Here is a 13,816-nt window from a genome sequence, read left to right on the forward strand (position 1 = left end):
AGAACAGTTTGGGGATGGGCCCTTCCTGTTCCGACATGACGGCATGCCAGTACACAAAGCAAGGTCCATTAAGATAAGGATGAATGGATTTGGCATGGGAGAACGGGCTGACCTGAATCCAATAGAGCCCCTTTGTGATGAACTGGAGCGGAGACTTTGAGCCAGGCTTTCTCGTTTAAATTGGTATCCGACCTCACAAATTGTCCAAAATTCCCACAAACAAACTCCCTAACCTTGTGGAAAGCCTTCTCCCAAGAGTTGAAGCTGTTATAGCTGTAAAGGGTGGGTTGACTTCATATTAAACCCTATGGATTAAGAATGGGATGTCACTCGAGTTCATATGTTTGTGAAGACAGACAAGGGAATATTTTTAAGAAATATAATGTATCAAGTCAGCTTATTGGTTCCTTAACTTACTTAAGGTTTGTTTTTTTTAAAGTGCCAAACCCACAATACTATTAGAGACATGTTTTAGCATCACCAAGGTACTGAAATAAGATATGTGAAAAAGTGCTGACTCATTTCTGTCCATATCCTTCCAAGCCCTTACGAACTCATGCAATCAACACTACTGCTGTGAGCAGAGGTGATAGTTTCACTACTTAGGTCTTTGGGTGGACATTGGGGCTTATGAATCAGGTGCAGTTGTGCTATTAAAATCTATTCACATGGGACCAAAAAGTGGTTTTGGAAAAAAAGAAAGAGAAAGTCAGCTAAGAAGCTAACAGTTGCTAGATATAATGCCACAGTAGTCTGCCAACAGGCTTTGCTGTTGTTTGAGTTAGGTGAACAGATGGGCAGCCATGGCACCACAGATTACTTCGCCACTGGCCTAACCCTGACCTTGTGGCTGAGGTGGAAAACAGGCAATTTGCAGCTTCACTGAGCTATTCAAATGAAATTTGTGAGTGAGGATGAGCAAGCTTTTGCAAAACTATTTTGGAGCCACATCGATTGTAAGCTCTCAGGAATTTACTGCGTTCTTAATGGCAAAGCAGGCTTCCCAAAAACTGGGCCTGTAATTTAATTACTAAAACCTGAGTTGCTACATATCCTAGTAAGCGATGCCGTGTGTATTCACAAAGCAAAGACGACGTCTAGATGCGGATGCTCCTCCTCCGACTCGTCTTGCAAAACAGCAGCATTCATAGTTAAACTGAAGTGACTCACGGGTTTGGAAACGGCAGGGTCCTGCAAAAGTACAAAATGTTGCTAAGTAACAAACTGAGATGCGCTTCAGTGATATGTTTCAAATATTTAAACTTTGCTAAATGGTCTTTCCACATCTGTGATGGTAAGTAACTTTTGAAAAAATGAGCTAATGGGTCAGAAGAGGACAGGAAACATCCAGGCTGGCTCATTTTTGCTGGGCTGACTCATGTGTTTAATACATGAGAGGTGGAAAGCTGGAGTCACCCCTCCCCTATATCTCACTTGATCGTTTCTTTTTTTCCAACCATCATTTTCAGCGCACGGATCATCTGCAGTTACGACACGACTTTCTAATTAAATAATTACTGTTATTGTATTTCTGATCTTTGTTGATTGTTCCAGTTGAACTGCAGCACAAGTAGGTCACAAAGATAAAGAACAAAATCGCTTTTTTGCCTTTCAGCAGCTTGGGAATCAACGTAGAGTATGCTAAGTAAGTAAACATACAAGAATGCCTTATCGAGGTTCTTAATAGATCTGTGGGTATATCTGGCCCAAGTGATTTTCTACCACAGTGTGAGAAAAGTCTAAAGCAGAGCGCTGAGATATCTCATAAAAGCGTTGAGTGAACAAGGCTGATTATTAGTCTGTTCCTGCAGGTTGAGTCACAAAGTACACACAGTGACTGATCACTCTTCCCATCATTTACACACACACACACACACACCCATAGGCACACATCCTGGCAGAAAAATGTTTAATCTCAAAAGGATTCTTCAAATTAGTTTGTCTCTATGCACAAATGCAACTTCGTGGTTCTCTAGCGACCGCGGTCTCTTATCATTTCTAAGAAAGGCCTTTTGGCTACAAGAACCATCTATTTCTAAATGCAACTCCAGAAGGGCAGGAAATAATGTAATAACTGTAACACTGGCCAGAAAAAGGAAAAAAAAAGAAAAAAAGACATTGCTTCACACAGTCGCAATAGTTATCCCGTCAGAAAGACGCCATGACGTGCAGCACACACTTTCAAAATACATGTAACCAGAAATACACTTGCTCAATTTACATACGAGGAAGTATAGGTGTCTTTATTATGTATGAAAAATGTGTGAGCGGCTGATTGTACAGTTAAAACGTTAAAAAAGGATGCTCGTGACGTTGAGAGCTCAACAGCTGTTGGCATACTGTACTGAGAAATGCAGCTGCAGCAGGGCCTGTTGTCTTTTTTTTAAATTTCTGGGAACTTCGTTATCACTAAACGTGCGTTTGAACGCGCGTGTGTGGCCGCGAGGTTTACTTGGCATTTTTGAAACTTTTCGACACCCAACAGAGGAAGTGGATCTGTTTTCCAGTTGATGTGGTGAAAGAAGGCAAAAATATTCCACAATGGTCACCCGCTGCCTTGTGTGGCTGTAATACACTGGAAACGGACAAATTGTGTTATGATGAACTTACAGTGCATCATTTCCACTCTGATGAAATGGAGTGATTTTGGCAATGTGAATGGTGTGGTTCTCAGATGATTTCTTGTGAAGTAATGTGTGTTTCTCAGTGTTGTTCTAGAGAATTGTGATTCTTTGAATGATGGCATCTATATAACTATAATCTCACAGCATTACACCATAGTTCATGAGGGTATAATGGCCGTTATCACACTCCAACTTGTTGGAGCTCATTTTATATTAAATATAGGAATGAATCAGAAAGGACTAGAAACCTGTGAAAACTTTCTTTCTTCCTTGAATGGTCAGTCCTTATCAGAACAGTCTAATTCACTTCATGTGAATGAGAAAATGACTGGAACAGATGAATAGGAGGAGAAAAGGGAGGGAAGATGAAGGGGGGGGGGGGGGGGGGGGGTTGCTCTCTTAGTAACAATTCAAGGAATTGATTGCGGCCTCTGAGAAGTATGACTCACCCTGTTGCGTATCAGGAAACCCTTCAGATGTTGGTCATAAGCTGTGTGCCTTAAGCAAATGTGACCACACTTTATGCAAAGCGATCACACTCCTTTTAACCCCTCTCTCGTTCTCTTTAAAAAGAAGAAAAAAACTCTTTCACATTCTCAAAACTCACACAGGCCAGGTGCGTGGGTAGGGCAGCCCCCACTTTCTGCCCCCGCGCAGTCTCCCCCGCTGCAGTTTTACTCTAAAACCTCAAGCAGGTTATCGACACGTTTGTGATTGGAAGTGGCAACACAGAAACAGAAGCAAAACTTCACATGCCACATCAGATGAGTTAACTTCCCCACTTCCCATAACAGGGGCAAACAGAGCAGTCGGGCCGAGTTACCGGCTGCACATTAGTTGAAACAACAGCAAAGAAAAAAGACAGATTTGTCTGTGTAAATCCCACCAGAAAACTTTTACAGCATTTACATGTTTTTTTTTCCTTTTCTGAAAATTAGGCAAATGTTATTCCTAACACATGTGGCTATTTCTAATAAAACAGCAGTGTTGAAATGCTGTGAAACCCTTGCTTTGCTCCCACTCTCTCATGGTATGTGACATCAGGCCAAGAGCCCTCCCCCGCTCGCTTTTTTTGTTTTTTACCCACAGCAGTGATAGGAAGTGATACTGCTGGGACCCCCGTGCTTCAGCTGCGGTGATGATAACACATGAAGCCCACTCCCAGATGATTTGTTTCCTCTAAACTCTGTGTCTTTTATCACAAATGTGCGAGTGTCGTGTTTAGTCAGATAAAGTTAAATGTGATATCCAGTCAGAGTGAATGATTCCATTGCTTTGGTTTCTGGGTGGGCAAACTGAATATATGAGTCCGGTGGTGTTTAATGAACACAGGAACTGAGCTTAAAAGAAGCCCCCTCAGATACAGTTTGACTAATTTTGGATTTTTTTGTTATAAATACAGAGTCTTTCCATGACTAACTACATCACTAAATATAGAAAAGCATATGTACTGACAACACATTGGTAACCTTTTTGGAAGCACTACATTTTGCTTCATTTCTCATCACCTTATTTGTAATCTTTTCTTGTGATCGTGTCTAATCTGATGTTCTGTATTACACAGTTAAGGATTCTGTCACGCATAAACAATGAAGAGACATCAATGCATGTGTTGTGAACCCTAAAAGGAAAATGATCTGCATTGGAACAAAACCCATGCTTGACTGGATTTAGAATTTCTTTTTAAATCTCTTTTGTTGTTGTTGCTTTTAATTAAAGAAAGACAGCACTTGCTCTTTTCTCATGCGCGTTTCTTCTTCATCCGGTGTGTGTGTGTGTTTGCGTGCCTGTTTGGTAAAGGGAGGCACAGAAGAGTGAAACGCCACAAAGGAGACGCCAAGAGAGATACAGCAAGATAAACTGCCGTGCACTGCAAATTGTGGGAGGTGAGAGTGAAACATTTGAGGCTTTGGACATCAAAGGTGTAAACCTCATAGCTTTATGCTAATCTGACTCAGGTGAGCTTTGTCAAAGAAGCCCTGTCCCTGCTTCCTGGAAGAGCCGATCACAAAAAACTAAAACTTTTTTTTCTTCTTTTACACATCAGATAACCAGAAAGTACAAGCTTCCCATAAACAGGTTTGCAATGTCACAAAACGACTTACCTTTCATGAAAAGAAACAAGGCACAGATTTAAAAAAAATAGTTGTAGAGAAAGGTTTCTTTTTGCTGGAAATAGACTAATTAATTTGTTGTATTTGAATAGCCTAAAATTACTTTAGGCCACATTTTATGTTCCTTGTGTGGCCTTCCTGGAAATCAAATGGATGGCCTTATTTGGAAGCCAAATGACACAGGTGCCATTCAAATGTCCATTTATTACAGTAACTCAGATATGACACAGGGAAATGCCTCATTATACTCCACTGCACATGATACGAGCGTACTTGCATTCACTAGTTCCTGTCATCAGTTTGTCCGTCACTGACTTATCTCTCACTCGATCATCCTTTTCAAAAATTAAAATTTGATATTTTATTATTATGTTTTTTCCGTACATCGGATTAATTCGTCGCCCACATTAGAATATGAATCGTGGATGCATCATGTAGGTGGGAATGGTGCTATCCAATGCTACGTAACGCACAGGGGTCAGCGAGTTCTCGCTTTTATCTGCATAAACACATTCCAGTCGTACATTTCTAAACGTCTAGAGAGCGCATCCATGCACATCTGCAAAAGCACAGCAGCAAGACATCTGCACCCCTGTGCGCAAATTTGTCTCTTTGATTTATGAATGTGAGGGGAGGCCAGATTAAATTTATAGTGTGCACGTGTCTGTAGCTTGTTTGGAAATTTACCTCTGAATGTTCTTGATTGAGAACAGATCCAAGTTGCCTGTTTTAGAGTAATGAATTATGGAGAAGCGCCAGAAAATTCCCTCACAAGATGACGACTGGACTCGTGTTGTAAGAAAACCTGCACAGCATGAGCATTCTTTAAAAAGAATTAAATTTGCTGAATGTCTTGAAAATTAGAGAACTGAAAAACTTAGGGAAGGAGAAGGATATATGATGAATGATGATAAAACAGCTGAAGCATCTTTGGCTGTTTGCATATCATAGCAAGTTTCCATTAGCCTGAAGTGTGACGTCACATGGTGATAACACGGAATATATAAAAGCAGCTGCCAGTGCATTACAAAGCTATCATGAGGATTTTATTTTGCATTAAGTGATGTGTTGACTATTTGCCTTTTAATTTATTACAAGCACTAGTATGTCATTCTCTGGCAGCACGGTTGGATTTAGATAAATACATATCTTTTTTTCAGAAGGATTTCATCTAATTAAGGACAGCTAGCCCAGCCCAGCTCAGAAGTTATTTGGCCAGTATTCGTGATATAAAAGCTCATGCACGCAAACATTACATGTGTGCACTGGCTTTCACTTCATTATCATAAATCTCATCTTCTGTGGAACATAGAGTGTAGTGGCCAGTACTGTTTACTTGAGATTGTCTGTTATGAGGAACCTCTTATTACTGAGAAGTCGTAGTTGTTATCAGTTCCTTTGAAGTTTATTTTCTCGAGCTCAAAGTATTACTTCATGGTAAATGATAAGGCAGCAAAACAGGGTGGCTATGAGTTTTCTGATAAGGAAGTAAATGATCAGTATGCTAGTGTCTAAAAGAGAGACAAAAAAGTACATTTCACTTATCGGCAGACGAGTGAAAGCTTTATAGCGCATCTCAAAGTTCCATAAAAGGTACACTTTCTTCTTTTTCCACGTAAGCCTCACAGAAGTGTGAGGTATACAGATCATCAGGAAACAGATGTCACATGTGTAGACCTACCAAAAAGATCAACTGGCAAACTGTCACTTCAGTCTGTTAGGACAGCTTGTAGTCAAATTACTGCATAGAAATAAAAGTAAAATAGATGAATAGATGTGGAGAATAGAAGCACAAGGTAGACAAACTGCGACTGCGAGAGAAAACAGACAAAGAAGACAAAGCACATCAAGAGATTATTCTCAGCCAAACCCTCTAGGGCTTTTTTTGTTTTTTCTAATGCAGGATATGGATCTGCTGTTTCGCTCTTTACAGGAAAGAATGGCCACACCGTTGCCATAGCAACCAGGTGACATGGCATGCGGATTATCTGCTGAGCAAATAGGCCCAAAGTGGTCAGGCAGCCTGACAGGGTATAGAGACTGCAGCTCCCTAAACATGACCAAAACAGATGAGCGATGACAATTCTTTACTTGGCTGGTTGAAAGTGTCTTTCACCCAGAAAGCGTTATCTGGTTTTTAAGTGATGGCATGACGAATCCTGCTTTCGGGTGCAAACTACCCTGCATTTATTAGAGATGTTTTAATGAATTGTATCTTGCTCTGTTTAATCTCAACAAGCCCCTAAAAACAGTCAGTGATCACTGTCGGCCTCTTTCAGTTTTTATTACCGCTATTCATTTTAAAGCTCAGCTTTTAAAACCTTATGATGTAACTACAACCCAGCCCGCGCAGCAGTATATTAATGAGTAACCTCGTATTGTGGATGGATTATCTCAGTTGTTCTCTTGATTGAAGTTTGGCCAGTTTACAGCATCCTACCATGCGACTGCATTTGCCCCTAACTATTGAGAATCCTCACGTTAACTTTTATCGAGTGGAAAAAAGTTAGCGTTCGCCCTCCAGCTTCACTGTTTATATTATGCTAACATAGCTGTGTCGCTAGCAATCACGTAGCACATCATTATATAGCAGCTAGCCCAACTTCAGTAACCCTACAAACGTCACTGCTGTTTACTTTCCTGTCTTCATTTATGTCGGAAGTGATAGCAGAGCTGTACGTCTTAATTAGTTTTAGAAACAGAACATGTTTCAGAACATGGTATATTATATTTAGATGGAAACTAGCGAGCTAACTCCCTGCTAACTTCTAACTCCGTTAAATTTAATAAATTCTGTTTTCATGGATGCGTGGATGTTAAACTTAATTGTTACACCTTGTAGAGCAGAACGCTGATCATTTTATTACAGATGAAAGAATTTAGACAGTTTTACAACTCTAATTAATGCTGCAGTTTGACTTTGGGACCTGCAGCGGAGTTTGGGCCTAGAGATGGCCTAGAGATGACTTAAAGACCAGATTGAGTAATTTAAGAATTTTCAGTGAAATAAGCAAAATTATAAATGTCTCTCTATATATTTTTATACTAACGCAAACTCTTGCACACGCCGTTACGCACACAGATACATTTGGAAGTGAAGAGTAGTTTTGCATCCGGCAGTGAAAGTAAAGATCTGTGCCAGAGTTAGCTTGCAGAGAGTAATATGTGGGTCAGCAGGCAGTATTATTCATTTGAGAAATTATTCAAGTTTTGTTTTTTGCACTCAAAAGACCAATATTGCAACAGGCTGTGAAAATTTAGTTTTACTTGTTTGAGATGACAGCTTCCTCTTCCCGCAAAATAAGTCAGGCTGGTTTTTTATTTTGTAAAAACAAACCTCTATTGACTTTCATGCAGACTAAGAATGTAGCTGCAGAAACTTGCTGGCTGAGGTCAGTGACAATAGGTAAATTCCACAGCGGATGATGAGAGGATTTTATTTTATTTATTCCTGCTCACCTTTTGGCAACAAAAGAGAAAGTGTGATACCAAAGTGTTGGATAGTTGCCTGAAAACTCATCCAGAATTTTCCACTACTTTTCAGTATGTACAGGGTGGGCCATTTATATGGATAACATGGGAATGGTTGGTGATATTAAAGTCCTGTTTGTGGCACATTAGTATATGTGAGGGGGCAAACTCCTCAAGATGGTGGTGGTGGTGACCATGGTGGCCATTTAGAAGTCGGCCATCTTGGATACAACTTTTGTGTTTTCAATAGGAAGAGGGTCATGTGACACATCAAACTTATTGGTAATGTCACAAGAAAAACAATGGTGTGCTTGGTTTCAACGTAACTTTGAGTTATTCACAAGTTTCTCTTTGTTCACAGCCATTGACATGTCGAAGAGGTTAACACGTGAGGAGCGGATCGAAATTGTGTTGATATCTGGTGAACGCAATAACCGGGTCATTGCAGCAGATTTCAATGCAAGACACCCTACGAGACCACCCATCTCCCATGCTACAGTTAGCAAACTGCTTGCTAAGTTTCGTGAAACTGATTCAGTGTTGGATTTGCCAAAATGTGGATGCAAGAAAACTGTCACTAATGAAGAAACATCAGTGGCTGTCCTAGCTTCATTCAGCAAGAGCCGCATGTCACTGGAGAGTGGCATTAGTCGAACATCCCTCCGGCGGATATTAGCTACTCACAAATGCCACCCTTACAAACTCCAGCTACTGCAGCATCTCAACGAGAATGACCCAGACAGAATTTGCAGAATGGGCAAAACAAAAATTGGAACAGGACCCTCAGTTCACGCAGAAGATTTTGTTCAGTGATGAGGCAAACTTTTATGTGAATGGTGAAGTTAACATACAAAACCACCGCCACTGGTCTGACGCTAACCCACATTGGATGGATCCCTCCAAGACTGTTGGAACAACAAAAGTGATGGTTTGGTGTGGTATATGTTTGATGTGTCACATGTCCCTCTTCCTATTGAAAACACAAAAGTTGCATCCAAGATGGCCGACTTCTAAATGGCCACCATGGTCACCACCCATCTTGAGGAGTTTGCCCCCTCACATATACTAATGTGCCACAAACAGGACTTTAATATCACCAACCATTACCATTTTATTACGGTGTATCCATATAAATGGCCCACCCTGTAGTTAAAAAAAACAAAACTGTCTCATTAGTGCCACATACTATTCTTTAGTAGAAGGTTATTAAAATTACTGTGTGGGGATGCAGTTGATAGAAAGCTCTGCTGTTGCAAAGTGACTGGGCAAGAGTCCATTTGCTCTGCCTAGAGAAATCCAAGATCCTCTGGTCTGAGGTAATGCCATCGAGTGTGCAGCTACCAGGCTGCACGAGTGGATCAGGTAACAGCCAGACAAGCAAGCAGGAGACAGTTCCATTTTTAATCAACTCACAGGAGGGTGTTAAATACTTTTTCTACTCTAAATGCTATATATAGAATCATTCATACCATTCATACCACTCAGTTTTTATTTAAAAACTGTAGATTTGGTTATACAAAAGGAGAAAAAGGGACAATGCAGCAACATTTTACATCTTTAAGTGTAAGACCACAGTCTGCTGTGGTAGTCTTTAAGTGTTTTCAGTTCTGGTCATCCTCTGTAGTGTGTTAGCTTTTATATCATGCTAATTATTCAAAATAACTGTTATTTATTTGTTGTATTTAACAATTTCTTTTTTACATTAATCATTTTTTTTATCAACTAGCTGTTGTAATAAAATAAAATACATCTGGGTTAAATTAAATGGAGGTAACCACTATACAAGCTGTTTAAATAGCTACTTTATAACAATTTTGCATAGCTAAAAGTACAGGAGCATCTTTACCACAATGTAAGCTTAACCCCCCGTCCTGCAAAATTCCTACGTGAATAATATTGGGTATATACATAATGTATGACACTGTTATTAAGTTAAACATTGGACACTGTTTGCGGTCAACAGGGGCTGATGTAGCAGAAATAAACAATGCTCTTTTCTGAAAACTTCCTCAGAAACTCCTTTGATCGGGAACTGATATTAAACGGACATTTTATCAACCACATTTCTGCTTATTTCAAGATCAACAAGCCTGCACAGTTTCAGCTGTACTTTACATATTTTATTCTGAATTTCTGCTTTACAAGACCAACTAACATGGAATTTTGTCTGTGACACAATATTAAAGATTAGCTCAACTGCTTCCTCTTTCCCAGTAACCAGACAAGAACAGGTCTGGTGTTTCAGTATAAGCGCATGACAAGTTACCACCGTGTCAAAAATGAATTTAACAGAAAGCCAGCTGATTAATCATTAACTTTAAACAAATATCTGTGGGATCACTGCGATCTGAGAGTGAGTGGAATTTCTCCGAACTCTGACCTTTACCTATTGGACTTTTAGAGAGTTGTTAGACAGACTGCACCACACTCTGAAATAATTGCCGATAGCTATATCATTCAAATGCTCAAAAGAACAGACAGAACAAAGCCCTCCAAAAAAAACAAGCAAATTATACGGCTCAGGTCAGATTTATGTGAAGAGAGAGGGAGAGTGGAAAAGAGAATGTAATATCAGTAGAGAGAAATAAAGAGCACACATGAAGTAAGAGCTGGTGGAAAAATGATTGCTTTAACACCTGGCTACTGCCCTTGAACAAAAACTGTGATCACATCCAAATTCCAGGTTGTGGTGTTACATTTAAAGATGAATGGCAGAGACAGAGGAAACGAGGAGAGCGAAAGGTTTCCATAGAACTCTGGTGTGTATGGAGGGCTATAGGGTTGGCAGCACACTAGCAGTGAGCTCATGTTGGTCCATCCGATTTTGGCTAGCCTTTTGCTTCATCTTTGAAAACAGTACAGCAAGCTTGAGCAAGAGCTGTAATGGCTTTTTTGTGGAATTACAGTGGGACCGTCTGGTCAAAGGAACAGGCAGATTGAAAGGCATGTTTTTCAGAATGTTATTGCTGAAGCATTTCTATGGGAACAAACACACATCTCAGCTGAGCCACAGTGAACTCAGCAGACAGAGAAGTGGACAGATGTTATACATGAGTGGACAGAAATAAGTTCTTGGAAACACTGCACCATTGTTTGTTTATTTATCATAAAGTAAGTGACTCAGAGCAGTTTGCAGAGGAAGACGCTGTTCTCTCTGCACACAGCAAAGAGACCATAATGTGAGCCTTTGTTCAGCCACAACACGAAGAGATTAAAAATGGGTCAAAAAGACATTCCATGAAACACTAAACAAAGGATTTTATTTTCTCTTACAAGACACAGGAATTAACATCATCCAAATGAAAACCCCCAGTACAATTTTTTCCCCTCCAAAGAAGCCCGGGTAAAATAGACCAGGATTAACCCCAACCTTGAAGCCAACAGTTTCCAATTCAAAACAGACCCATTTCCCTGTAATTCTCCAAAAAAAGCAGGAAGAGAAAATTTATGTAGGGTCATTTGAGTGCACTAAACATTTATTGCACTTGTTACTGCCATTACACTGCTGGATCAGGTGAACCTGAACTCATCGGTCTAGTATGGTGATGTTTTTTTTCTGAATGTGCATGCAAAATGCAAGGAAGTTGTTCATGCAAAGGAGTCGGGTTAAAAATGACAAGAAGTGTTTGCATAGATTTCAGTGGAGGAAGCTTTTTCCAAAGTGCTGATACCAGACTCTGCACAGAAGTTTTACTGTAATGGAGTAGAATAGCAGGAAACACTGCCAGGGCACACACCCTGCTGGGCCTTACTGGAAGCATGGTGCTATTTGAATAACATGACAAGCGTGACAGCGTATGCCAGCATGGAGTAATTGTGTCATTGGTATGCATGCAAACAATAGTTCGTAACAGATTCCCTTTCAGCTTGTACAGCCCATGCTAGAACAGTACATTGTAGTACATTGCAACACGTGGAAAGTTTGACTTAAGGCTTTCAGTATGAAAAGAAGGCGGTCATGTGTGAATGTGGTACATCCACCCACCAAGTATGAAGGAGCTTATTGATATGTGACAAAATTACAAACTTCGCATAAAGCATCGCAAAGAAAGAAAAGTGCAAAAACACTTAATTTTTATAATGCAACTTCACAAAATTATAAGAAATGTAATAAAATCATTGACGTAAAGCAATAAATAAATAAAGTCTGTATTGCTGCTGAATTTGAGTATACTGAAGGTCTGTTTGACTCTGCTTTTGTGTGGGTAGTGTTTGTACACTGTAACAAGCACAGAGAATGGGGAAATGCTGACACCTAGTGTATAAAAGGATGCTCTTCTACGACCCGGCTCAGTGTGACTGCTGCAGACAGTTTATGGGACCATCTGGATGATTAACTACTCGCCTACAGGCTTAGTGCATGCATAATGAGTTTGTGATAAAGCTTGAGCAAACTTGTGCTCATCACATTGAAGCAACAAGAGCACATCTATTACTACTATTGGGCTTTTTTGCTTCTGTGTTTATGAGCAATCAGTTTTTTTAAACACATTTATTTTTTCATTATTGGTATTATTGTTATTGTCTAATGTGCCCCCTCCGTTCTGAAGGGGACACAGCTACACATTTGTTAATTATTAGTTTGTTGGCCAAGCATTATGATACTCCCATTCCTTAGTTATGGCGCAGTAGGCTCAGGCTGCTGTTTGGCTTCCCATGATGCACTGAGCACTTCTTCTCCACCCCCTCTGTGCTTATCCACCACTATGTCATGTTATTAAACTGCACCTCGTCTTTCCTATATTGTATGATTTGTCCTGGTTTCCTAGTGCTAAACTTTTTCATCTCCTCTTTTCTTTTAATCCATCAAATGGTCGGAGCAAATTGATGCCCCTCACAGAACTTGGTTCACCCAGCAGTTTCTTCCGGTTTAACAGGAGTTTTTCCTTCCCACTGTTGCTGAGTGCTTGCTTGGTGTTTCTTTTCATGTTGTATTTTCTTTACTTTACAATGTAAAATACCTCGAGGTAACTGCTGTTGGGAATTGCTGCTATAAAAGTAAAATAAAAAAGGCGACAAACCAGCAGAAAAGTATTTTCCATTCATCAGTTCAGCTCAGTTCTCTGAATTTAAACCTGTTTCCGCTCATTGTTTTGGTTCCGCAACCTTTGACTTTGCTGCTTTAATTCAGTTTCACCCTGGTTTAACTGTACTACAAATACAGCAGAGAGACGTGGAACAGCACAAACAAAGTGGAGACTTTAAGCAATGATGACCTTAACACTCCAAGGTGGACCTCATGGACAGGATGTGCAAGATGCGCTGTTTGTCAGTTTCACAGTATATATGCACCTGTTTTATTATTATTATTATTATCATCATCATCATTATTATTATTATTATTATTATTATTATTTATTTTTACCTTGCTGTATTTCCAGAGAGAATAACTGTTGTGTTTACAGAAATTAGAGCTGCTAAATTATTTCATTGATATTAATATTATTAACTCATTCACTGCCATTGACGTCTATAGCCGTCAATTGCAGTGAATGAGTCAATGGGTTTAACTCATTCACTGCCAATGGCTGGCAGTGAATGAGTTAATATGTGGTGATTAGTGCATTTGACAAAGGATAGATTTTCTTATGATTGACTTGTATTTTT

This window comes from Maylandia zebra, linkage group LG4 (genome assembly GCF_041146795.1).
Source record: "Maylandia zebra isolate NMK-2024a linkage group LG4, Mzebra_GT3a, whole genome shotgun sequence".
NCBI classification, from domain to species: Eukaryota; Metazoa; Chordata; class Actinopteri; order Cichliformes; family Cichlidae; genus Maylandia; species Maylandia zebra.